We start from the raw sequence: 25,726 nt of genomic DNA on the forward strand, positions 1-25,726 counted from the left end.
TTCAAGGTGCTGAGCACTGAATGTTGTGTAAGAGGCCTGACAAGACACCTGCTCTGCTTGAAGGAATTTACAGATTAAGTAAGGTAAGATTGGATAGAAAAGCAGAAAGACCTTACAAGTTAGCATGTTTTAGAATGACCCTTGGTATGGGATGGACTAAGGCAGCTGGTTAGAATTCTCCATGATATTATTTTACATAATTCTGGAAAGAATAATGATAGAAATAAGATAATAGAATTTAGTTAAAAGCATAAACATTGACCAAGAGGAAATAAAAAGATCCCTATTCTGCAGATAATATGATGCCTTATTTAGAAAATCCTAGATACTTTGCAGCTGGCCAGTGGGAAGAATTGATATCTTAAAGTTCTGGATTTACTTTTGTGTTTACGTTTTTTTTGGGGGGGGGGGGAAGGGAGAATGGAGAGAGAGTCGCACAAAGATTGTAAATAGAATTAGGGATATAATAATAGACTCTCTTCAACCTGATTTTATCATGTGACTGCAATAATACTATGGGGGAACAAAACCACAGTTATCTGTACATGGGCTCATCTGATTTTCACAAAAACTTTGTGAGGTGTGTATTTCAAGTAATATTATTCCCATTTTACAATGAGAAATCTAAGTCTTGGGGAAGATGTGAGTTATACGTGATCACATATCTAGAGAATGTGAGAGGAAGGATTTGAACATAGCATTCTGGCATATGGCTTCTCAAATGGAATAATTTTATATGAATTTTCATAGAAAATTTCCAATTCTTACTCCTTTTTTTTAATTTTTTTTTATTTTGTAATGTTTAACAATCACTGCCGTACAATTGTGATTTTATCCCCCCCACCTACCCCCCATTCCCCCCCTCCCTCCACACGACTGCATACAATTCTGTATAGATTCTACATATACTTTCCTATTGAGTATATTTTCACTATAGTCATGCTATGTAGTCAGACTAAGATAAATGAAAGAAATCGTATAACAAATCAGAACATGATACACAAACACATACACATACACAAACATGATCTGCTACAATATGTGAGTGACTTCCATATTTCTCTCTCTGAGTGTGGCAGGCATTTTGCCTTGAGATCCTCCATTGGGATTTTTTTTTTTTTGGTAAGAAGTTCTTGTGTTATTACACAAATCTAAGTCTACCAGAAAAAACTCTCACACACTGTGGTTGTTGCTGTGCATAAAGTTCTCCTGGTTCTGCTCCTTTCACTCAGCATCAGGTCATATAAGTCCTTCCAGGCCTCTCTGAAGTCTTCTTGTTCATCATTTCTTATGGCACAATAGTACTCCATTACATTCATATACCATAATTTATTCAGCCATTCCCCAATTGATGGACATCCCCTTGACTTCCAGTTTTTGGCAACTACATAGAGTGCTGCTATAAATATTTTTGTACATATGGGACCCTTTCCCATTTTTATGATCTCTTGGGGATATAGTCCTAGTAGCGATATTGCTGGGTCAAAGGGTATGCACATTTTTGTAGCCCTTTGGGCATAGTTCCAAATTGCTCTCCAGAATGGTTGGATGCGCTCACAGCTCCACCAACAATGAATTAGTGTTCCAACTCTCCCACATCCTCTCCAGCATTTATCATTTTCTTGTTCTGTCATGTTTGCCAATCTTATAGGTGTGATGTGGTACCTCAGAGTTGTTTTGATTTGCATCTCTCTAACCAATAGTGATTTAGAGCATTTTTTCATATGATTATAGATAGCTTTAATTTCTTCCTCTGAAAATTGCCTGTTCATATCCTTTGACCATTTATCAATTGGGGAATGACTTGTATGATTATACATTTGGGTCAGTTCTCTATATATTCTAGAAATGAGGCCTTTATCCCCGAGCTTAGCTGTAAAAATTCTTTCCCAATTTACTACATCCCTCCGGATTTTGGTTGCATTGGGTTTGGTTGTGCAAAAACTTCTCAGTTTAATGTAATCAAAGTTATCCATTTTGCATTTCATAATGCATTCTATCTCTCCTTTAGTAAAGAATTCTTCCCTTCTCCATAGATCTGATAAATACACTATTCCTTGCTTCTCCAGTTTATTCATGGTATCAATCTTTACACCTAAATCATGTACCCATTTGGACTTTATTCTTGTGTACGGTGTCAGGTATGGGTCTATGCCTAATTTCTGCCACACTGTTATCTAGTTTTCCCAGCAATTTTTGTCAAACAATGAGTTCTTATCCCAGAAGCTGGGGTCCTTGGGTTTATCAAACAGAAGGTTGCTATATTCCTTGCCTACTGCATCTTGAGTGCCAAGTCTATTCCACTTGTCTACCTCTCTGTTTCTTAGCCAATACCAAGTGGTTTTGATAATTGCTGCCTTACTCCTTTTTTTAATGGGGTTGGGAAAGTGAGGAGCAGGAGAATGAGAGTGAAATCTTCCTATGCCATCAAGTGCTTGTTTCTATTTGGCTTGGTCTAAGAACAAGCTTCAGAATGATTGGTTTCTTGGGCTATATAAAGCCCTTTGTATCAAATTCTGAGGGAATATATAGAGAAAAACAAATAAAATGAGCTGAATTACTTGATTCATTCAATAACTATTTATTAAGTGCTTACTAACTATATGCAGTGTACAGGGGATCCTTGGATATGCTAGGGCTAGAGAAAGCAAAGACCAACGTTTAACAGCTTCTGCTCTCAAGGAGTTTACTTTATGGAAGGGAAATGTACACATTGAAAAGTAAATGCAAATATATTTATGTATATGGACATACAGAAAGAAAATGTAAACTAATTTCAGTGGTGAGTAGAACACAAACAATTTGAGGAGGGGAATTAGGAATGGCCTCAAGTAAGAATGACATTTGAGAATAAGCATGGAAAAAATCTAGGGATTCCAGGAGGGAAAGTTGAAGAAGTTGTGCATCCCAGAGATGAGAAATAGCATATGTCTGATAGACCTGGGCAACGATGTGTGGAGCCCCACCCACCCCACACTGGTTCTGATGATTGTGAAATTTTCAGTGTGAGAATTTACACCTCACAGATCAGCAATCACTACCAATTGGGACTTGATTTATTGTGTTGGTGATGGTCAAGAAATTTATGAATGTGTTAATAATGCAGATTAAACTTGAAAATGCATGTGTATGCATTCTGTATCCTATTCCTACCCATTTATTAAACATTTCCCAGCATATACTTCTATTACTAAATAAATGTGGCTTGAATCAGTGGTGCGCAGTAGAGGGCTCAGGGAATGTAGTCATCACCAGATTGGAGGCCTGATAATGATAGGCTAATTATAATAATCACAGCAATTATTATGATGATCATGTTATATATTACACATATAGTATGTAACTGGCATTTACATAGCATTTTAAGGTTTGAAAACCTTCTCATTTGAATTGATTCTCATTTGAAACTCATGACACTCTTGCCTAAAGTTCCTTCTATGTCTGAACCAGTGTGATCAAATTCAAAAAGAAACTGGCACCACTAAACCATAACTGTAATATCATTTATGCTTTCTTGCATTTTTATTTATTTTGCTAAATATTTCCCTAAATATTTAATAAAATATATTAAAATATATTTTAATCTAGGGCATATATGTGGTTTTGTGTCTGTTTGTCTCTCTCTGTTTACATGCACACACACACACACACACGTGTGTGTGTGTGTGTGTATTATCCACCTGAAAGTAATGGTTAAAAGAGGCAGACAGGCCAGGTGACATATACATTCATATTGTTTATTCTCTTAAAGCTAGTCGAAGCCTGTGAATATACGTACACAGAGCCAGAATATGAATTCTGACTTTCTGATAAAAGGAATGAGAAGGCATGTTTTTACACCTTTTTTATGCCTTTTTAGAACAAGCCCAACTCAGGACTCAAACTTATGCTCTCCACATATGTTTAACCACAGTATGAGAAATGAATTTTCTTAATTGAATAGGTGGTAAATACACTAAGATAAGAGAGTTGACAAAGTGACAATTGAAACTATGACCCAGGACATCTATGTTTTCTTTATCATTAACTGACATAACATAGTATATGTCTATAAAATATTAAGATATGAAAAGTCCCACTATTCAAGATAGCGTGTCAGGTTAAGACACCTTGTCCTTGGTAATCATTAACGAAGAAGTGCTCTGGTCAGTTTCACTCACCTTGTTGATACAGGCAGAGGCATTCTCTGAGTTTATTCAGAGAGAACAGAAGGGATATCTATTAGGTGGAGGGGCTTCTTCTGGTTGATTAGTTCAGGTTCTGGCCCTTATTGAGGTTGAAATAATATTAAATGATTATCAGTGTGTGTATATATATCTAGATATAGACATATACACACTTTTATTTTGCTAGATATTTCCATTTTAATCTGGGATACACACACAGAGTTAAATAATTTTCAAGTATTTTTTAGTCTGAAGTTTATACATATTTTATTTATTTTGTTAAATATTTTCAAGTACATTCTAATCTGGTGTTCAGCAGGAGCACTACAGGTTACATGGACATTGTGTTGACACCTATGCTCTAAATCCCTCAATGATTAGAAACTGCTCTTCCCATCCAATAGAGCCCGGCTAGTGGGTTCTGATGAAGGAATAAGAGAAGGTTTTTATGTGAACAATCTATGACTGTGGTTTTAAAGGTTCCCTGCAGGTCTAAATTTCTATTCAATTCAGCCCAATAAATATTTAGTTGAATGCTTATTATGTATATGACATAGTGCTAGACCCTTATGGGAAACCTAAAGATGATGACTGCTCCTTCTCCACCAAGAACTTATCATCAAGTACGCAGGATAGGACAATTACAAAAACATTACTCTAAGAAACTATGGGATAAGCACCATGAGAGCAATAAAAATAAAATTATTAATGTGTATATGTGTACATGTGTGTATGTGTATGAAGGGTTAGTAGTTAGCAGGGAAGGTTTCATGAAGTAGGTCACTGGTTAAGAAACCTTGAAGTATTTGGTCATTTCAACAGATGGGACCCTGGGTCAAGAGGCCAGGGAAGGGAATTCTGCATAAACAAGAATGAAAAGGATAAAAAGTAAAGACACAGAGGTGGAAAAACACAGTAAGGGGTTCAAGAATGTCAATCATATTTTATTAGAGCGTAGAGGAGTAGTGAGAGAAAGGTCTAGAAAGATAGAATGATGCCACATTGAGGGCCTTGAAGTTCAGACTGAGGAATGTAGACTCAGTTTAGTAGAGAGAGGGGAATCATCAAAGTGGATTTGCTACTGACCATTTATCAGTAATCTTAATAGATTCTATAATTCAGAATATAAAACAAGGAGAAATAATATACAGATTTCCCTTCCAACCACCAATGAGACAAGTGAATGATAAATGATTATAATGATTAAGAGAAAAACACTTCCCTTCTTCCATTGGAAAGGCAGGGAGCAGTAGGTATGGAATATTGCATACATGGCCAGTTGTGATTGATGTAAGGGTTTTTGCTGAACTATTTTTACCCCTGTCTTCAATCTTTGCTATAAAGGAATGTTCCCTGAATGATGGGATGTATTTGGAGATGAATTCAATATAAAACAAAACTTGCTATACTGACTTAGTCTATGAAATACTAAGTTCAGGGATCTTGAGTAAAAATCCATTTACAAAGAGAAACCAAGACTTTCCCTGGAATTTCTTTGTAAGGCTCTAAGGAGAAATTCTTTAAGAGCATGATCAGGGCAGTCTTCATGGTCAGCATTGCAAACCTCGTTCCAGCACATTTGCAAAGACCAACTTCAAACAGAAAGAATGCATATGGGTCAATGGATTTTCTTTCTTCTTCATCAAACCTGCTCCTAAAGTAGAAGAGAAAAAACAAGAGAAAGTAAAAACCTTCTTGGTCTTTGAATTGCGTCCAAACTTCATGGACTTTTCCCTTATTGTTCTCACTTTCTCTTTTCTGTTACCCTTCACATTTAGAGGATTCATCAATACCTAGATCCATGTTCTAAGAGATGGAAGTTTGCTGAGAATCCAATCTTAAAATGATGCTCACCCAAGGCAGTATAGGAAAGACTGGGTGATGTGGTGATTAACTTATAGGAAGAGTAGACACTGATCTTGGGAGGCTTCAGGACCTAAGGGTGGAATGAGAAAGTTCTGATTGGGCCACTGGTATGAGAAATGAAGAGTTTGTTATGGATAACCTGTGTCTCAGCATACTCTTCCCAAGGAAAATACTATATGGAATACTCATATGGAATAAAAGAGGAGAAGGCTATTAGTCCTTCAGACTACATATGACAAATTTTAATGCTCAGTACTTTTCATCAAGATATCACATACTTAGTCATCTTAGATACATAGATCACAGGATGTCAGAGCTAGAGGAGACCTTATAGGTCATCTAGTCCAACTACCTCATTTTATATCTCCCTGACCCCAGAGTTAAATGACTTGTCCAAGAGAATACATCTAGTAACTGACAGAGCCTAGATTCAAACCCAAATCTTCTGATTCTAAACTCAGCATTCTTTCTATTTTACTGTGTATTGTATTTAGAAGAGTTTCTTGCAAGAAGTTCCCTGGATTGCTTCAGTGAGGAGAGTAGGAAACAACCAGCTCTTCCTCCAGGACAGGCAGTCTCTGTGATCACAGACAGGAATGTCTGTGGTGCAACTTTTAAAAAAATAGCTAAAAATTGGGTTTAAATGAACACCAGAAAAATCTTGAGAGAGAGAGAAGCCTTTAGTACTGTCTGTAACTTGAGGGGAAGGGAAAAGGATGATAGGTGTATAAATGGAGAAGAAGTCATTGTTGCCAGGCAACCAGAAAGCAAACTCTTATTCCCACCCTTTTAAATATGACCATATATGTAAAAGCACCTCAAGTCTTTCTTAGCACCAGCTGGTGTCACTACCTCCTTCTCTAAATCTTGTTGTCTCCCTGTAGTTCCAGCCACCTGGACTCCCTTTTCAGCAGCAAGAAGTTCAGGACAATTCCCCTAGTTACATACCCTAGGGAAGGCTCTCAATGCCATTGCCACCAGTCATAATACAACCTGGATTAGTTCTAGATATAGACTTAGCTGTTAAGCAGAGGCAGAGAGTTCATGATTCAGCTCTCTCAGGAGAAGCCAGAATTCCTTTCAGAATGTGCTATGCAAACAGACTGTGCTGTTTATTTATCCCCTATGAATGTATTAGGTGAAAATCTCTGTTTGCACGAGGGAAACACAGGCTGATTTGTAAAGCAAGTTTAAAAATAACTCTGGGTTGGGATTCAGTCAACCTAGGTTAAAATCTCAGTTCTACCTTTTGCTAATTTATGCAAGAACAGCAACATCGTCGTCGTCATCATCATCATCATCATCATCATCATCATCACCATTCTCATTATTATTTGTTATTTACCAGCCTGGCATAGCAAATAGACAGCTGGCCTCAGAACCATGAAGACTCAGGTGTAAGCTGCTCTTCTTACAATTGGTTATATGACTGATCAAGTCTTTAACATCTCAAAGCTCTAGTCACTCTAAGTAAATTTCTGAGAAGATGCCTAGCTGCATTAGTAGAGGCAGTTCCTTATACCAGTGACATCATAGGTCCAGTCCCCATCCTTACCATCATCATGATCACTGTTATTAACATGTGGATTTGTCCAGAGAAGATACTGACCTTTGGCCAACCTTGAGGGCTTGTTCCTAACTGAAGTTACACTTCATACTACTGCTGCAACCCACACCTGGGGCTCCTAAATCTTGCTCAGCTCCCTGCTGCCAGGTTCTCTAATGCCATCACTGTTTCCTGCCTCATTTGTCAGGTTTTGACCCCACAGTGATGCCAGAATAAGATGTGCTCATAATCACACCTGGGAAGTTAAATTTTATTTTCAACATATCTTTGCCCTTATTGTTGCTGATTTGCCTGGCTCTGGGCCAGTATCCCCATGGCTGTGGCTTTAATATTTGACTATAAACCCCTCCGTGTTACAGCTTCTCAAAGTAAGTCTTATTGTCATTTTCTTCAATGCAGTTAATTAAATTCCATGCACAGTCTATGGTCCCACATCATAAAGGCTCCCTGGCCACAGATGGGCTAACCATCTATGATCCATATCCCATGGAAGCATCCTGATTACCTTCTGATTACAGTCTCAACAAGTGGCACTCTAAAGTTGCCATCACCTCCCCTTCAGGTATTTTTCAGGATGGAATTCTCCAAGTTTTAGATAATAGTCTGAGTCATGATGCACAATGTAGACAGGGATCATCACTGCTGTCCCCTTGAGAATGGTTATTCCACTGATCTTTTTGGTTGTCTGGAAGGTTCTCTATGGGTATCCTTCTGTGGGGAAGAGCCTGAGTGTCTCATTCATCACCACATCCACATACTGCATCTGGACAATGGTAACATAGATGGAGACTGCCTAAGGAGAGAAGTCAATATTGGCAGAAATGAGTCCACCAGCAAATGTCTATCAAATGCATATCACATATAAGGTAGCCTTCTAAGAGAAATGATGGGAACCCAAAGCAATAATCCAGACTAATTATTTTATTAAACAATGACTCATTTGACAGCAAGGTCCTAGACCTGAAGTCAGGAATATCTGATTTTAAATCCAGCCTCTGATACCTTCAAGCAAGGCACTTAACCTCTATATGTCCCAGCTTCATCACCTGAAAAATGAGAATAAAGATAAAGGTAGCATTAGCCCTCACATTGCCACCAGGATAAAGACAGCTAGCTATCTGTGAAGCGAAATCCCACCATGGACTCAAGTTTAGGGTTCATTCTTTGAGAAACACTAAGTATTTAAAATATTATTCTAGAATATATGGATCATATATTAGAATGTATATATATATGTACAATACATATGTACAACATATTTGAATATGTGATCATTCCCTAATTAGTAAAATTAATATAAAGTATTAGCTTGTCCCTACTAGAATAGATATTTGCTTTCAACCTCAGGGCAAGTATAATAGCACATCATGAATATGGCAGCTGGATCCAATAAGACCATTCATTCATTCGTTCATTTCATAGATCTCTTATTGATTCATTGGTCACTCATTCTTGTCCTTCAATCACAAGAAAAACATCGAGTATTTATGTGGATGGAGAGATGCTGAAATTCTGCTTCAAGCAACTGTACTTTAAAATATTGTCAGCTCAGATGCAATTAATTTGTACTTTGTGATTCTTTGGTCAAAGAGTAGGGACACAGCTTATTTGTCTGTGAAGGAAGGGGTTGCTAAGCAAATGCAGAAAAGTAAAACAGTTTATAAAGAATATGTTTGAAATAGCTGGAAAGAATAAACAGTTTTCAAGTAATTTAGAAGCCCTCCTTTACTGAACATTGCTTTGCTAATTATGAGTCGTTATCTGGTCATTAAACATTTCCCTCCTAGGACCTTCACTGGACAACACTGCTAACGTATTAGTAGTTGCTACATACATTGCAAAAGAATAAAACTAATACTTCTTGGAAATTAGGCATAAAGATTGATTTTGTTCCCTTTGACATGAATCAGTAAGGCTTGACTGCTTTGGGTTAAATAGGCAACATTGATACTCTACATTTGCCATGGCTGACAGTATTGTATTGGGTGGTTCTCATTTGGAATACAAGAGAACTTTTGGCTGATTTCTCTTTCTCTTTTGCAGCAAGTTCTGGAAACTGTTGTTTTTCCAGGAATGAGTTTGCTTTATTTCTAGCATGTACTGGATTGTCTTCCACCCTTTGCAGGTTCGTATTTCCTGCAGTCTATGTGATGCTGCTTATTCTTTGCTTAGCAATAGTCTTGTTCTTCATTGTTTCTCTCACTATTTCTGATCCATAATGGCCTTCAATAAACACTCCTTGGTTACTAAATGTTTATTGGATAGTATTAATTGATTACTTTTGTCTGCTGATAGCATAAACATATCTCACCTATTTCCAGCCTTTGGAACAGTTATACAGCACACATAGGCTTTAGAGGCATCATGGCAAATTTGTTGTAGAATAGATTTTGAGGCTATAAAGACCTGAGTTCAAGTATCCACCCTGACACATATTGGCCGTGGGACCCTGGGCAATTAATTTATTTAACCTCTCAGAGATTTAGGCAGCTGTCTATGGCTATGATTTATAGTGGTGGTAGTCATTTATATGGCAAAGGAAGTTCCTCCCTGGGATTTTTATTCACTAGTATTGCACCATTGAAAGGACAGGTTCACTCCTTATCTTTCCCTTGCTTTGACTGAGTCCAGTTTTAAGACTTAATAAGGATTAACCTTTGGGAGATTCTGTCAGCACTATTGGTCTTTTAAGGCATGGGGGTGGGTTGAGAAGATCTGTTTTCCCATTTCTGTAATACTGACCTTATTTTCTGAGAGAGAGAGAGAGAGAGAGAGAGAGAGAGAGAGAGAGAGAGAGAGAGAGAGAGAGAGCATTATTCTGGGTAAATGAACAGTAACAAACATGTGTTGGTTACTAAATGCTTATTGGATTGAGCTAATTGATTAACTAGAACAAATAAGCACTACTTGCCCTTTTTACCTTATTTGATAAAATACCCTCTGTCTCCTCATGGAGTTTCTTCTGGATTTCAGGATGGGTGGCCAAGTTATAAGAGATGAAGGTGAGGATTGAGCTTGTAGAACTGTAGCCAGCAAGAAGAAAGAAAACCACCTGAGAAATAATCTCCATTTTAGACAGAGCTTTAGGGAAAGAACCAAGCTATAAATGTGAAAGAAAAGCAGTCAAAGGTCAGGACCCTGGATAGTACCCAAATTCATAGCCAAAATAAAATATTTCACTCTGGTCTTGGATGAGAGCAGCTTTGTTCATTGACTAACCAAAGCAAAATATTATGCTAAATTTATTATTTCTCCCTAGTTCTCATTTGTCCATCTGACAAAGATGAAATTAATTGGAAGCCAAATCCTATTGGGTAAAGATGGAGATTTGATAAAGTCATTCAGCTGAGTATAACATTGCAATAATGGTCGGGTAAGGATTTTTTTTAATGTGAGAACAGCAGTTAAAAAAATCATAGAATTTTGAAGCTTAATGGGATCAACATCCTCATTCATAGAGGAAGAAACTGAGGATCAGAATACTTAAGTAAGTAGTCCAAGATCAAAGAGCTGGTTATAAATCCAGGAGTAGGAACCAAGACTCTAAACTCTAGAGTCCATATTCTTTTGAAAAAATTATTTTGTCCCCTGATTTTGAATTAATAACACTTCCTTTGAAATCATGGTTTGACTATGATGAACCATCATTGGAAATGTTAAATCTATAATTCTGTTGATATTCAGTCACTCTCATCATGTCATTGCCTTTTAGAGAGTTACTCCTCTCCATATATCCAGATCATTCATAGCCTGGGAATCAATCATTAATTGTAGGAAATTCATCTAATCCTAGGAACAGAGACAGGTTAAGGCAGGTGAAAATCATGTGGAAATGACTAAAGTCACATAACCTGCATCATTCTTTCTATGAACTCCATAGTTTTCTGTGGCCTAATCATAAACCTTTCATATTGAAAAGACTGGCAGAAAAAGAGGTCAATATTTCTTAGAGATTTCTAATATGTGATAAACCTGAGAATTTACTGAAACTTGACAAAGAGAAGGTGTTCTTGTCTCTCTTTACCTCTCCAATACATCAAGATTTTCCCTGGTTGATCTTCTGTCCTTTCATACCCTCACAGCACTAACCATACTGAGCTGGCTCTAGGCAAAATCATGTAGACAAGATTTGTTTTTTTAGCTCTCACTCTCTTTCCTCCCCAAGTCCATCACATGCCTTCACACTCTCCTATACATCTTTTCAAAATAGACTCAAACCACTTTTACGCTGGAAAAGATCAAATAGTCTAATTAGTGTTGAAGTGTTAGCAACTGATCATTCTTCTAAGGAATGGGTGGTGCAATTACAAGTCATGAAGTTGAAGACTATGCTTGTAATTTTTTAGCCAGCAAAAAGCAAAGTAACAGCCTGGGTAGAAATCCCCATTTTAACCATGGTTTTTAGGAGCAAACTGAGAAATGAAGCCAAAATGCTTCCTTGCTCACATCCAGAAAGAAAAGGAGGAGAAAGGGTAACAGAATAAGATTTATTGAGAGCCTACTATGTGCCAAGGCACTGTACTAAAAGCTTGACAAATATTATGTTTACAAATATTTCACACTGAGCCTTGAATGGGTTGCAGGTTGCAGTTTGACAATGCAGAGTGAAATGAGGAAAATCAGAAGAATTTCTACTATGTATTAGCATTTCTACTATAATAACAATACTATAAAAATACTACAACAATCATTACAGGTTTAAAAACCCTGATCAATACCATGATCAACCATGATTCTATGTATAGAAAGATACAGGTGGTTTTGGACATGACCAATATTGAAATTCATTTCCTTGACTGTGAATATTTGTAACAAGCGTTTGCTTTTTTTCTTTTTCTTTTTGCTCCCATGGAAAGGAAGGAGAAGGTAAAAATAATTGCTCATTAGTTGACAAAAATCATTTTTAAAATAGGACAAAGCTACTAGCCTAAGAATGAATCTCTAGAGGTGTGATCTTGGATGACAGAAACAGGATCTTAGAGTTATTCTTCCTTTTTCTCCTTACAAGTCATGCCCTAACATGGCATAGTTTTCCTAAGAGAATCTTCTCCATTTTCACCTTATGCAAAATCTTGAGATGTGTAGAAAACCCCAGATATTGAATCAAGACTCTGATTATGAAAAAGACATGACCAAGTCTGAAAGAGACTCCAAAGGACTTACGGGACTAATAGTTTAAAGACATTTCTGACTCCATTCTGTCTTCTCCTTTATGCTACTGAGTAGTAAAGTATGTGAGTATTACATTTGACAGCAGAGTCCAATGAAAAAGATTCTCTCTCCTCTCTCTCTCGCTGCCCTCCTTCCTTCCCTCCCCCCCTCTCTCTCTCACACACACACACACACACACATACACACACACACGTGTCACACAGAATCATAAGATATTAGAGTTAGAGACTTTGGAATAATTTCATTCAACCCCCAACCCCCTTTTTCAGATGAGAAAATCAGGCTCCAGAGAAGATAGGGAATTTGCCCACAGTCACATAGATAGTTAGTTATTGGCAGGACGCAGAACACAAGGTCTCTTGTGTTCCTAGGTCTCTTGGCTCCCAGGAATTCCTGCACACTGCACCACCATTTATATCATAAGACCATTCAAACCAAATATGTAATCTCAGTTCTTCTAAACTCCACAGCCTAAACAGGCATGTGGATGCTGCCCTGAATACCAGATCTGAAATGCGTTTAGAGAATAGCTCCACCACTGTGGCATTGGGCAAATCACTTAATTTCTTGGTGCTTCACTTTCCTCAGCTTTAAAATAGGAGAATTGGGTTTGATAAACTCTTAATTTCCCTTCAAGCTCTAAAACTAGAATCCTATGAATAAACAAACAAAATTTACTTTTTTGATCATGATATTTCTGAGACTCAAATTTCAGCAAAACTGGCATCGTATGCTATAGGGTTAGGCCTACCCTGCTGTTGCTCTTTTGCCTGTCTGCCACAATATGCCATATTGTATTCACAAGAAAGTTCAAATGTTCTTTAGAGAAGAGACTCACATTCTTTTTTTTTTCCAACATGGGCACAAGAGAAAGAAACACCACTAGAGAAAATGGCAAAAGAAACCCATCAGGGTAATATAAGAAAAGGAAGAAGGAAGCTCATCAGAGACATTTTCTAGTGACCATGGTGAGAGTAGGCTAAGTAGGAAAAGTGGGAGAAAACACTACAGAGATCATTATTCTGGGATCAATCCTGGTCTGAATCCAAGCCATTTAGCACTATAGGAGCAGAGTATAGAAGAAGAGCACTGGTTCTAGACCTGAGTTCTAGTCCTGCTTCTGTGACCTTGGAGAAGTCATTTCTTCTCTTTGGGTTTCAGGTTCTTCATCTGTAAAATGAAGGCATTGTACTAAACAGCCTTTGAGACTTTATCTAGATCCAAATCCATGATTCTGGAATCCTCTGACTTATGTCAATGATCAGTCCATAAGACTATTAAGAACAACGTCGAATTTCATGATATTTGGTGAATTATTGGACTAACTTTGAATGAGATACAATTCAATGGAAAATGCACTTTTTGTGCCAAACCCTGTTAAGCATCTAGAGCTAGGTTTCTTAACCTTGTTTGTGTCATGGACCCCTTGGATGGTCTGGTGAAGCCAACAGGCATTTTTCAAAGTAATGCTTTTAATGTACAAAATAAAAATAAGGGAATAATTATATTGAAAAGTAGTTACCAAGTTTTTAAAAAGTTTAGTCCGTGAGGCAGCTGGTAGTTCAGTGGATAGAGCACTGGGCCCAGCATCAATAACAGCTTAATTCAAATCCAACCTCAGATACAGCCCAGATATGTGACTCTGGGAAAATCACTCTCATTGTCTGGAAAAAAAATACCATCCCCTGAATCCACTGGAGGAGAGAATAGCAAACTACTCCAGTATCTTTGACAAGAAATCCCGTGAACAGTTTGTCCATGGGGTCATAAAGAATCAACCGTGATTCAATCAACTGGACAACAAGAGCAAAGTCCATGGACCCCATATTAAGAATCCCTAGTCTATAGGAGTAAAACGAAGAATAAAATGTAGTATCTGCTCTACTGCAATAGTCTCCTAATAAGTATTTCCACCTTCACTCCTCAGTCTTGCCTTCTAATTCACTTGCCACTGCTGTGATGGGAATTTTTCTTATATCCCTGGTCACTCCTCAGCTCCAACCTCTGTACCACTGCTTAGAAGAATTCCAACTCAAATAGTATTCCAGCTCCTCTACCTAACATCCAATGCCCTCCATAATCTGGTAACTATATAGCTATATGTTATGCGATTCCTCTCTAAAAATTCAGTTTACTAGCCGAACTGGACTGCTTTCTGTCCCCTGAACACAAGTGCTATTCCTCCTTTATGTTATTTGCCAGGATGCTCTGGCTCTGTAACATCCCACCTTTTTTCCTTCCCTAGTTAAATTCCTATTCTCAAACTTCATTTCCTTCAGCAAATTTTCTCCCAAGCAATAAAAATTGTCTCCCTCAGACCATATGTACTACTTTGTTTTGTATCATTTTAAAGTGTTATGTTATACTGTATATGTATCCTATGTCCCAACTAGATGGTAAGTTACATGAAGGGTAGGACGAGCAACTCACAGACACTTCAAATGTCCCTCAGAGTCTAGGAGAAAGCCTTACACTATAGGTACTTAATATGGGAATTGAAGTGCTCTGAATAATCTTAAAGGGAGTAGAGATGATATCAGATTTACAGAAATCACTACAGCTCTAAGTAAAGTATAGCAGTGTTTGTGAGAAGTGCTGAGCTCTTAAGAATTCAAAGGGAGATCCTAGTTGAGAAGAATCCCAGTGAAACCTTTTTGTAATGTGCTGATAAGCAAGTGTATGATGAGAAAGTGAATGTTGGCTTAGAGTTTAGCAAAGAAAAAAGACAGAAGCATGTCTGGGGGTCTCAAATTTTTAAGCTAGGAGAGACCTAGCCATACCTATGAAGAAAAGGGAAAGACTCCTCGGAGAACCAAGCTAGAGAAGGGCCAGGAGTGAAATATTTTATAAACTTGGAAAATGAGTCAATCAGGTTCTAAATGTTAGTGAATCATCCTGGTAAGCACTGAATTTAGAATCAGAAAATCCTGACTTTTCTTTCTCCATGTCATTTGGTAATTCATTTTCAGTCCTTGGACTCACTTTCTCATCTCTAAACTTATTCAAGGTCCAGTAGATAATTTTTTCAACGAGCCTATCTCCTACCTCCAAATTCTTTCTCTATATGGTGATACCTATTATAAAAGGGAATGATAGTTGCGAAAACCATGGCCATGGTTTTGAATGGTTTATGAGTCCAAAATTCTAATCAAACTAGCCTGGATTTCAATCCATTTTCCAAATTTTTGCACTCCATCTCTTACCCTCAAGCCTGTATATCCCTTGATTTCCAGAATTCATTTCATCCTCATTTCAATTTCTGAAAAACCTTAGCTTCCTTCAAGGCTCAGTTTATGTTCCATCTCCTATGGAAAGCCTCTTCTGATCACTCTGCCATATGTGAGTGGTCTCTCTTGCCTCTCATCATGCATATTCATTCATGCAACAAGCTATTAAGGACCTGCAAAATAGAAGACAGTTTTCTCATCTGTAAAACGAATTGGAGAAGGAAATGGCAAACCACTCGAATATCTTTGCCAGGAAAACTCCAAATGGGATCACAGAGAGTCAGACATGACTGAAAAGAGAACAACAATTCCTTGTAGATTGAAAATTCCTTGAAGGTGGAGACTTTTTTATTTGGCTTGGCTTTTTCCTTATATCCACGGCACCTCCCACACTCCTTGCACAGTAGACCTTCATAAATGTCTGTTAGATTAGATTGATTTCCCAATTTGTCAGTCCAAATGTTACGCCAAAATACAACTTCATAGAAACAATAATAACCAGTATGTACATAGTGTTTTAAGATTTGCAAAGTACTTTGCATATATTTCTCATTTGATTCTCACAACAACCCTATGAGATAGGGGCTATTTTTATGACCATTTTACAGAGAAGGAAACAGGCTCACTTTTCCAGCTAGTCTGAGTCAGGATTTGAATTAGTTCTTCCTGAATCCAGTTTCAACACCCTAGTCACTGAGCCAACCAAGCTGGCTCAGGAAATTGAGGATTCTTCCCTGACTTGAGAAATGCATTTTATCCTTTCTGCCGGGAACAGTGTCCTCAAATGTCTTTAATCTTACTTGAAAATTGGGGCAAGAAATATAGTCCTTTCCCACTCTTGAGAAATTTAGTTGCTATTGTGGAACTATAAAAAGCCTAAAGTTGGGGAGTGAGCACTGATATAGATGTTTTGATGAGGGATACTCAGAGAGTTGAAAAAGAAAGGTAGCTTCCTTATGTGGATAAGGAAGGGGTCTCTTTGAGGCTGTTATGGAGTTGATGTCCAGGCCAAAAAAAAAAAAAATGTTGATGATGACATCCATGCTTTATGCCTCAGAGATACTTCAGAGAGAAAAAGAACTTTGATTTAATTTTGAAAGAACTATTTTCTTCAGTGAGCTTTTGAATCTCCTTTTCCATTTGGCTAATTCTGCTTTTGAAAGCATTCTTCTCCTCATTGGCTTTTTGAACCTCTTTTGCCAATTGAGTTAGGCTAGTTTTCAAGGTGTTAATTTCTTCAACATTTTTTTGGGTCTCCCTTAGCAGGGAGCTGATCTGCTGTTCATGTTTTGACTTCATGTCTCTCATTTCTCTTCCCAGCTTTTCCTCCACCTCTCTAACTTGATTTTCAAAATTCTTTTTGAGCTCTTCCATGGCCTGAGCCCATTGGGTGGGCTGGGACACAGAAGCCTTGATTTCTGTGTCTTTGCCTGATGGTAAGCATTGTTCTTCCTCATCAGAAAGGAAGGGAGGAAATGCCTGTTTGCCAAGAAAGTAACCTTCTAAGTCTTATTTCTTTTCCCTTTTCTGGGCATTTTCCCAGCCAGTGACTTGACCTCTGAATATTTTCCTCACACCCACCTCACCTCCTGATCCTCCCAGCCCGTGTTTGTGGTCTGAGATTCAAATGCTGCTTCCAGCCTCAGGGCTTTTGGCGGGGGCAGGGCTGCTATTCAGTATGAGATTATGTTCTGGTGGTCAGGTCAGGGCAGGGCCACCTCTCAGGCTCAGTTCCCTCAGGGGGTTTATGCACAGACCTTCCGCAATGGATTCAGGCTCCCGCCCGCTTGGGGAGCCCCTGTCTGCAGCCGCCTCTCAGCTTCTACCTCCCGGGGGGGGCCTGAATTATGGGGGCACCCCACTCCCCTCTCGACCCGCCAAAGAGACTCTCTCACCCACCCCTGTCACCTGTGGGTGGAGGGACTTGTGCGGCCGCTGGAGATCCCGTCCCTGAAGCCTGCTCAGATCTGTTTCTCTCGGTGCTGCAGCCGTGGCCGCAGCAGGTCTGGGCTGGGCTTTGTGTCTGCAGCGCGACAGACCTTTTGCGAGAGGTTTGCAGATCCCTCTGTGGGTGGAGGGACCCGCGTGGCCGCTGGAGATCCTGTCTGTGAAGCCTGCTCAGATCTTTTCCTCTCGGTGCCGCGGCCGTGGCAGGGCTGCACTCAGCTCCCAGTCCCGGCGCCCAGTCCGCAGCGCGAAGGACCCCCCCCCGCGAGAGGTTTGCAGGTCTCTCTGGAACAGAAATCTCCCTCGCTCCAATGTTCTGTGGCCTCTGGGTGCGGAATTCGCCGTGAGTTACTTCCCTGTAGCCATTCTATGGGTTGTGGGTTCAGAGCTATGTGTATGTGCGTCTTTCTACTCCGCCATCTTGGCTCCGCCCCCAAGAACTTTGATTTAAAAAAAAAAGTTGACAGGAATTCAAGATTCTCAGATGATCTCTCAAGTTTTTATTAAGCACTCACTCTGTACCCAATTCTGTCCTAGAAACTATGAGAGATATGAACAAGTGTAACTATTGATGACTTGATCACAAACTTTATATTGATACAAAGGGACTAGGAGTCAAGAGGCTTGAGGTTTTAGTTCTAGTTCTGTTAATGTAAAGCTGAGTGGCATTGGACAAACCACTTCTCTTTTCTGAGCCTCAGTTTGCTAATCTGTAAAATGAGAAGTGTAGACTCAATGATCCCTAAATTCCTTTCCCATTTTAACTCTGTGTTGCCTAAAGTTTCTTCTAGGTCTGACATTCTAGGATTTTATGATTCTGAGATATGGCATCCAGGCTGCTATAGATGTGTGGAAGAAAAGTAGGAGCTACAACTATTTTGCAGCATCAATGTAGAAATCTCCCAGCCACCAGTGGCCTAACAGTGAAAAGTAAGGTGAAATGAAATATGATAAAGGTATGCAAGATCACAGTTAAGCAGGTGGTCTCTTCCTCTGTTGTAACAACCACTTACTCTCCTTGGAAAAGAGTTCCTTCATTTTTATTTTAAAAAAATATATGTATATACTTCTTTTAGAATTGTAAAAAATATTTGTTCTCTTTCTATTGTCTCCCACCCTTAAACAAAGAATGTTTTCTTATTCTGTTAACAGATCCTGATACTCGCATTCCAAACAATCCCTCTTTCTCTCTTGACTGATGCCCTTTCCCTTCCCTTTCTCCTGTAAAATTCTATACTTTTCTTTCCCATGCTGCTATGGGTTGGTGCTGATTAGCTGTATACTTCCTCCAGCAGGCAGCACAGTGAATTTAATAAATTTTTTTAAAAACAAATTGAATTGGAGCACATGGATTCACAGTGTTTTGGAGCAATAATAACCACAGTTGAAATTTTATATTACTTTAAGTTCTGCAAAGTACATACTATGCCTTATCTTATTTGACCCAGATAGCAACCCTGAAAGTTAGACACTACAGATATTATTATGCCTAATTTACAGATGAGAAAAGTGCAGTTTAAAGAGGTTAGGTGACTTGTCTAGGGTCACACAACTTGTAAATGTCAGAGAAAGAATTGAAACTTAAACTATGTCTAGTTTGACTTCAAGCTCTTTCCACTCCCACTCCAGACTGCCTATGAGAGTCATCTGTGCTGGACCATAAGAAAAATGCTCTGAAATATGTTCCTGGTACAAAGCTCCATTAAGGGAGATATGTTTTTGAGACTGGAATTGTGTAGAGTCTCTTGATGACTAAAACAACTACCCTGTCCTGAGAACCTCCAAGCATGCTCACAGATGAAAATGATTTCAGTCTTAAAGCTGAGAATAACCACAGAAAGGGCTACCATTTGTTTCCTTAATCATGTAACTGCTATGTCCATTCTTGAGAGAAAACAAAAGAAAATAAAAAAAAAAATAAAACCAGTCACTTTGCTTCAGTTCCTGAAGACTAGAAAAGTTTTTGTTTTTTAAGGATATGAGTTTTTTGTTTTGTTCTGTTTTTCTGCTACTTTAGTTCAGAGACAGCCTTGTTACCTTCGATACAATGCGGGGCTTGAAAATCAAAAGACCTAGGTTCAAATTCTAACTCAGACACTTTGTGACTCTGGCCAAGTTACTTGACATCTATATGTCTGTCCATTGTAACTCTCTATAGCTCATTTACTAAGTCACAAACTATCATGATATGGGGAGTTCCCCATGCCAATAATATCACCCACTTATGTTTACCTGTTGCTTTACCATTACAAAAAGTGTTTTCATATATCAAAAAAGTGGGCAATAACACTATAGCAGTTGGAAGTTTACAAGGTATGTTCACAACAACACTGTGAGGTGAAGCATTATTACCCTCATTTTATAGATGAGGAAATGGAAACTTGCATCCATGGAATGACTTGCTCAAAGTCAAACATCCTAAATGTAACTGGTCAAAGCAGAATGAAAACCTTGTTGTCCTAACTTCTGACAGCCTGATGTTCTTTCTACTTGTGGACCTAAAGATGAAGTTGGCCATTTCATAGGATCAAAGATTTAGGTAGAGCTGGAAGGGACTTTTGGGGTCACCTAGTCCAGGGTTCTTATTCTTTCATTTGTGATGAATCTTTTTTTTTTATCAATCTGGTGAAACCTATGGATCCCAATTTAAAATAATGCTTCTTACCTTAGTTCATAATGCTAAATTTCAGTGAGACATTAGTAAAATAAAAATATAATCATTTCACAGCCACAGTCATGAACCCCTTGAAATTTAGCCCCAGTCCTCTTAAGGATTCATCAAATTAAGAATTCTTGATCTAGTCCATCCACTTTATTTTAGGAACAAAGAAACTGAGGTCCAAAGATGGCTTGCCAAAGTTACACAGTTAGTAAGTGGGCAGGGTCAGTATTTGAACCTGAAAATATAATTTTAGAGCCGTAAGGAATCTGTAATTTGCCTAGTCAAGCTTCCAAGCTCAGTCCTCAACAGATAAGGAAACTGAAGCATGGAGATATTAGGTGATATGTCCAAGGTCACAAAAGTAGTTAATATCTGACATGGATTTGAACTCAGATTTTTGGACTTCAAATTCACACTTGTTCCAATGTAGCATACATAGTACCCTTAGTCTCAGTTTTACCTCACTCTCAGCCTTTCCTAACTTCTCAATCACCCAGAGCCTGCCTCTTTTCTTCACAACAAAACTTGCTCTGAGAAATGATTATCAATCAGTTTACTGACTCTTCCAGGCAGATTTCATTCTAATATGGATCAAAGCCTTTTAAGTAGAATTTAAGTCAATCAGTGCAATTTTGGGATTATTGGGGGCAGGGAGATAGTGGAGGATATTTAAGAAGAAATTTGCTCACGCAACTGAAAGATCTGATTTATAAGGAGGCCCTGCTTCCAAGTTTCACTACATGTGGTATAGACAAGGATGGGGGCTACCAGGAAAGTCATCAGGGATTTCATAGAAGATGCTTTCCTTACAACTGAAGTTCTATTTTGGGGGGGGAGGGGTGATAAAGATCTTTTGTTTGGGATTAAGTAAACTTTTTCTTCCAATGCAAAATAACAACTCTTCTAAAATTTTCCTGGGACATTAGATTACTTAAGGTTCCCAGTGTCACAGTGGAAATATGTATGCGGGCTGGTACTACAGTTAGTTTATATCCTTCATGCTGTGCTGCCTTCTTTAGAGTTGAGGACAAAGATCTCATTATCTTTTGTAATAAAATTCTTCCTAATGTCTTTTTAAAATTCATTCCAGTTTAATATGGGCTCTGGGTCTATAGACTTGGGATAATCTACATGTCGAGGGAAAGGCAAATGTCTGTCTCCATCTCTGTTTCTCTGTCATTTTCTGACTCTTTCTGCCTCTGTCTTCTCTCTCTCTCTCTCTTTCTCTCTCTCTCTCTCTCTCTCTCTCTCTCTCTCTTTCTCTCTCAACTGGACATAAGACTTCATTGGTGAAGGGAACTCAAATGAGGAAACTCTTTCTACTGATAAAAAGCTGTCAGTTAATTATCTTAGGATATGTGTGGTTAAGTGAGTTGTTGAAGCTCATAGAGTCAGTAAACATCAGAGGCAAGACTTGAACCCTGGTCTTTAGGACTCTGAGGTAGACTTTCTAGGCCCAGGTCTATATTAGCTTAAACTCTGTTTTATTCAGAGAAGGGTCTTCAACTTGCATCTCTCAATCTAGCCTGCTCCAATCTTACAAAGGCAATTGTTTTGTCTTTTGTTTTTTCTTGCAAAGCCTGGATGATCATTCTTGCTCCTTTACATCCACAGACTCATCTTCAGCCATTGTCTTCTTGATGTTTTGCATTAGAACATCTCCACAGTGTTTGACAATAGGAAACACTTGAAACACTTCCCAAAGCCAATAGTGCATAATTATGACAGTGTACAATAGGGCACAAAATTTTGGTGATGTGAGGCACTTAGGTTTATCTAGCAATGAATCTTAATTCCCCATATTAAAGGGAAATTATTCTTAATAGAATGAGGAAGATGTTTTCATTGATTGGTTTTAAGATCCATCCAGAAAGTCACCTTTGTTTCAGCCCTTATCCTTACAAATCTCTACAAAATGTCTAAGTCTACTTTCCTTCTGAGACTGCATCTGTCTACTGGAGCTAAAACCTTGAGCAAACTCATAGTTGTGTTTCCCAGACCTAAAATAAATTTAGAAAATTATAAAGCTAAGTCTAGAATGGCAGTGATCAGAGGTTCTTCCTAATTAATAATTCCTAATACTTATGGCCTTCTAAAACTTTGAGATTCTCTAACCTGAATTGACCCTGAAATTCTTGAGGAACTGAGTAATCAATGCCCAGAGAAAAAAGGAGCAGGTCCCAAATAATATAAATCAGAACCATAGTATGCCTTCTGGAAGTGAGCAGAGTCCTGATTCAAGAAATAAATTTGAATTATTTACCCTATATTGGGCATCTCTGTATCAACTTCTGCTTCCATTCCCCGAACAAAGAGATAAGAAAAGGGTCAGGGGAAGGCAAGCAAACTTCATCAAGCACATACCACTGGTACTGAGTATATACCTTCTTTTTTCCCCATCTGTATTTTTTTAATGAGGGAGCATGAAGACAAACTGAGGGAAATGTATAAGAAAGTAGAATGGAGTAAATACACAATTCACGATAATAATTATGAATGTCAATTAGATGAACTCATCCATAAAACAAAAAACTAGAGCAGAATAGATTCAATAGGAGAATTAAACAATATGTTGTTTACAGAAACACTTGAGACATGAAGATTCACTCCTAATTAAAATAAGGAGATGGAGCAAAATCTATTTTGCTTCAGATGAACTAAAAAAAGGCTGTGGTAGTAAACATGGTCTCAGATGAAGCAGTAATAAAAACAGACTTGATTAAAATAGCAGAGTTATATTATGTTTACATTTACCATACAAAATTAATATCAGTACACAAATACACACATGCCCAAATGCACATACAAATACACATACACACACAATACACATATGATTCAGCTGTTTTTCACCCATAATGATCCCACTTGGGGTTTCTTTGGCAGAAATACTAGAGTAGTTTGTCATTTTCGTCCCCAGCTAATTTTTCATATGAGGAAACTGAGGCAAACAGGGTTAAATGACTTGCCAGATGGTCACACAGTCAATAAGTGTCTGAGGTTAGATTTGAACTCAAAAAAAGTGATCCTTCCTGACTGCAGATCCAGCACTCTATTCACGGTGCCATCTAGACGATACACCCCTATCCCCACATCCACCCCACATACACACTGAATGGTGAAATGAAACTAGTTATTGAGAGATATTGGAAATAAAACTATAATAATGGAAAACCTAAATATACTACTTTCAAAGCCAAATAAATCTAACAAAAAATATACAGTAAAGAAGTTAAAGACCTCAAAGAAACTTTTAAAAATAGATATGATAAATTGTGGTGATTACTGAGTAGATAAGGAAAAAGGTATATGAATCTTCTCTATTTTATGGTAACTTTATAAAAATTGATCAGATATTGGAGTGGAAGGCATTCATAAACAAATGTAGAAAAGCTGAAGTGGTAAAATATTTCATTTACTGACCACAAGGCAATAAAATTATATTCAATATAAGACTACTAAAGAAAGAGTTAGAAGTTAATTGGAGACAAAATGACATAATCCTAAAGAACAAATCATAGAACAATAGCTAATTTCATCAAAAATAATAAAACAACAAGATAACAAAAATTGGGAGAATGCAGCAAAAGCATCATTTAGGAGAAAATTTATATCTCTAAATTCTTTAAAAGGAAAGAATAGAAAACAAACAAAATTCAAAGCTCTGGTAAATACCAAAATAGAAATTCTGAAAGTGATATAAAACAACAAACAAATGGCTATGACAACAATGAATTAAAAAAAATAGGAGCTGTTTTTTTTTCTAGGGGAAAAACAATGAAATAAACCATTAGCTAATCAAATTTTTTAAAAGAAAGCAAAATCATATTAGAGTATCAAAAGTGAAACAGTTTTCATAATGAAAATTATTACAGATTATTTTCCCAACAATATGCTATAAAGCCATTAAGTTAAATGAAATTAACAAATATTTACAAAACCACAAAATTCCCAGATTAACAGAACAAAAAGTAGAAAACTTAAATAACTCAATTTCAGGGGAAAAGTGAATAATCCATAAATGAACTTTCAAAAATATCCTTCCCTTCCCCTCCCCTTCCATTACTTCCTTTTCTTTCCCTTCCTTTCCCTTCCTTTCTCTTCCCTTTCTGTTCCCTTCATCTCCCCTCCCTCCCCCTTTGCTCTTCTCCCTCCTCCTATATTCCTTCCTTTGGCAATAAACTACACCATACTTAGCTCCTTGAGTCTTCCACTGGTTAATGCTGGGGAAGTAATGGCCCAGATAAACTTCAGTTTCTTTCCTGTAGCATTGGAGAAAGGAGACTCCAAAAGATTTATATAAAAATTCTAATAAAACCAGGAACCAAATGAGTTAGAGGAAGTTGTTGTGCGGTTTTTTCCAAGAAAGGATTGTTACATTGATACTGATAACAAGTTCTTTTTTTTCTTTCAAAAGAATCTTTAATCATGTAGGAAGAGGCTGGGTAGTAAAATGGTGGTAGGCTTCAATATTTTGAACTTGTGCATTATACTGTAGGGCAGGGGGTTTTAATCTTTGTATATGTGTCATAGACCTGTCAGGCAGTCTAGTGAAACCCATAGACCCTTTCCAAAAATACACAGGAAAACGATGTTGAAATTTAAAAAAAAATCCATTCAAGTCCATGAATCCTCTGAAATCTCTCCATGGATCCATGGACCTTAGGTTAAGAATGTATGTCTTAAGGTTTTGTTTCTTTGGTCTAGGCCTATCCCTCATAGTCACACTAGATAGGGAAGGAGGCTGGAAGGAGGGAGATAGATCTGGAAATAAAGGTGATCAGAAAACAAAAGAGCTCAATAAAAAATATTTTTTAAAAAGAACTCGCCTTCAAGATAGACTCAATTCTCAACATGAAAGGGCCTATGAGATAGAAGGAGGGCTGAACTATTGTCAAGAGGATTCTTGAACCTATTAGTAATGATGATGATGGTGATAGACATGTATATAGGCTTTAAGGTTTGTACAGCACTTTGTATTTTCCATCTTAATTGAAACTCTTACCCAAACCTTAAGGATTATCCTTAGATATAAAATGTTTACATTGTATGCCACTCAGATTTTACAGATAAGAAAGGGGCAGCTAGGCGGTACAGTGGATAGGGTATTGAGCATGGA

The 25,726-nt window shown here is 37.8% G+C and overlaps 1 pseudogene; it reads right to left on the reverse strand.

Annotated features, from left to right (window-relative positions):
* Positions 1–5,600: 5,600 nt before the first annotated feature.
* Positions 5,601–22,908, reverse strand: LOC140532227 (cytochrome P450 3A5-like; annotated as a pseudogene).
* Between the last annotated feature and the right edge of the window lie 2,818 nt (positions 22,909–25,726).

Source organism: Notamacropus eugenii, chromosome 3, assembly GCF_028372415.1.
Source record: "Notamacropus eugenii isolate mMacEug1 chromosome 3, mMacEug1.pri_v2, whole genome shotgun sequence".
Taxonomy (NCBI): Eukaryota; Metazoa; Chordata; class Mammalia; order Diprotodontia; family Macropodidae; genus Notamacropus; species Notamacropus eugenii.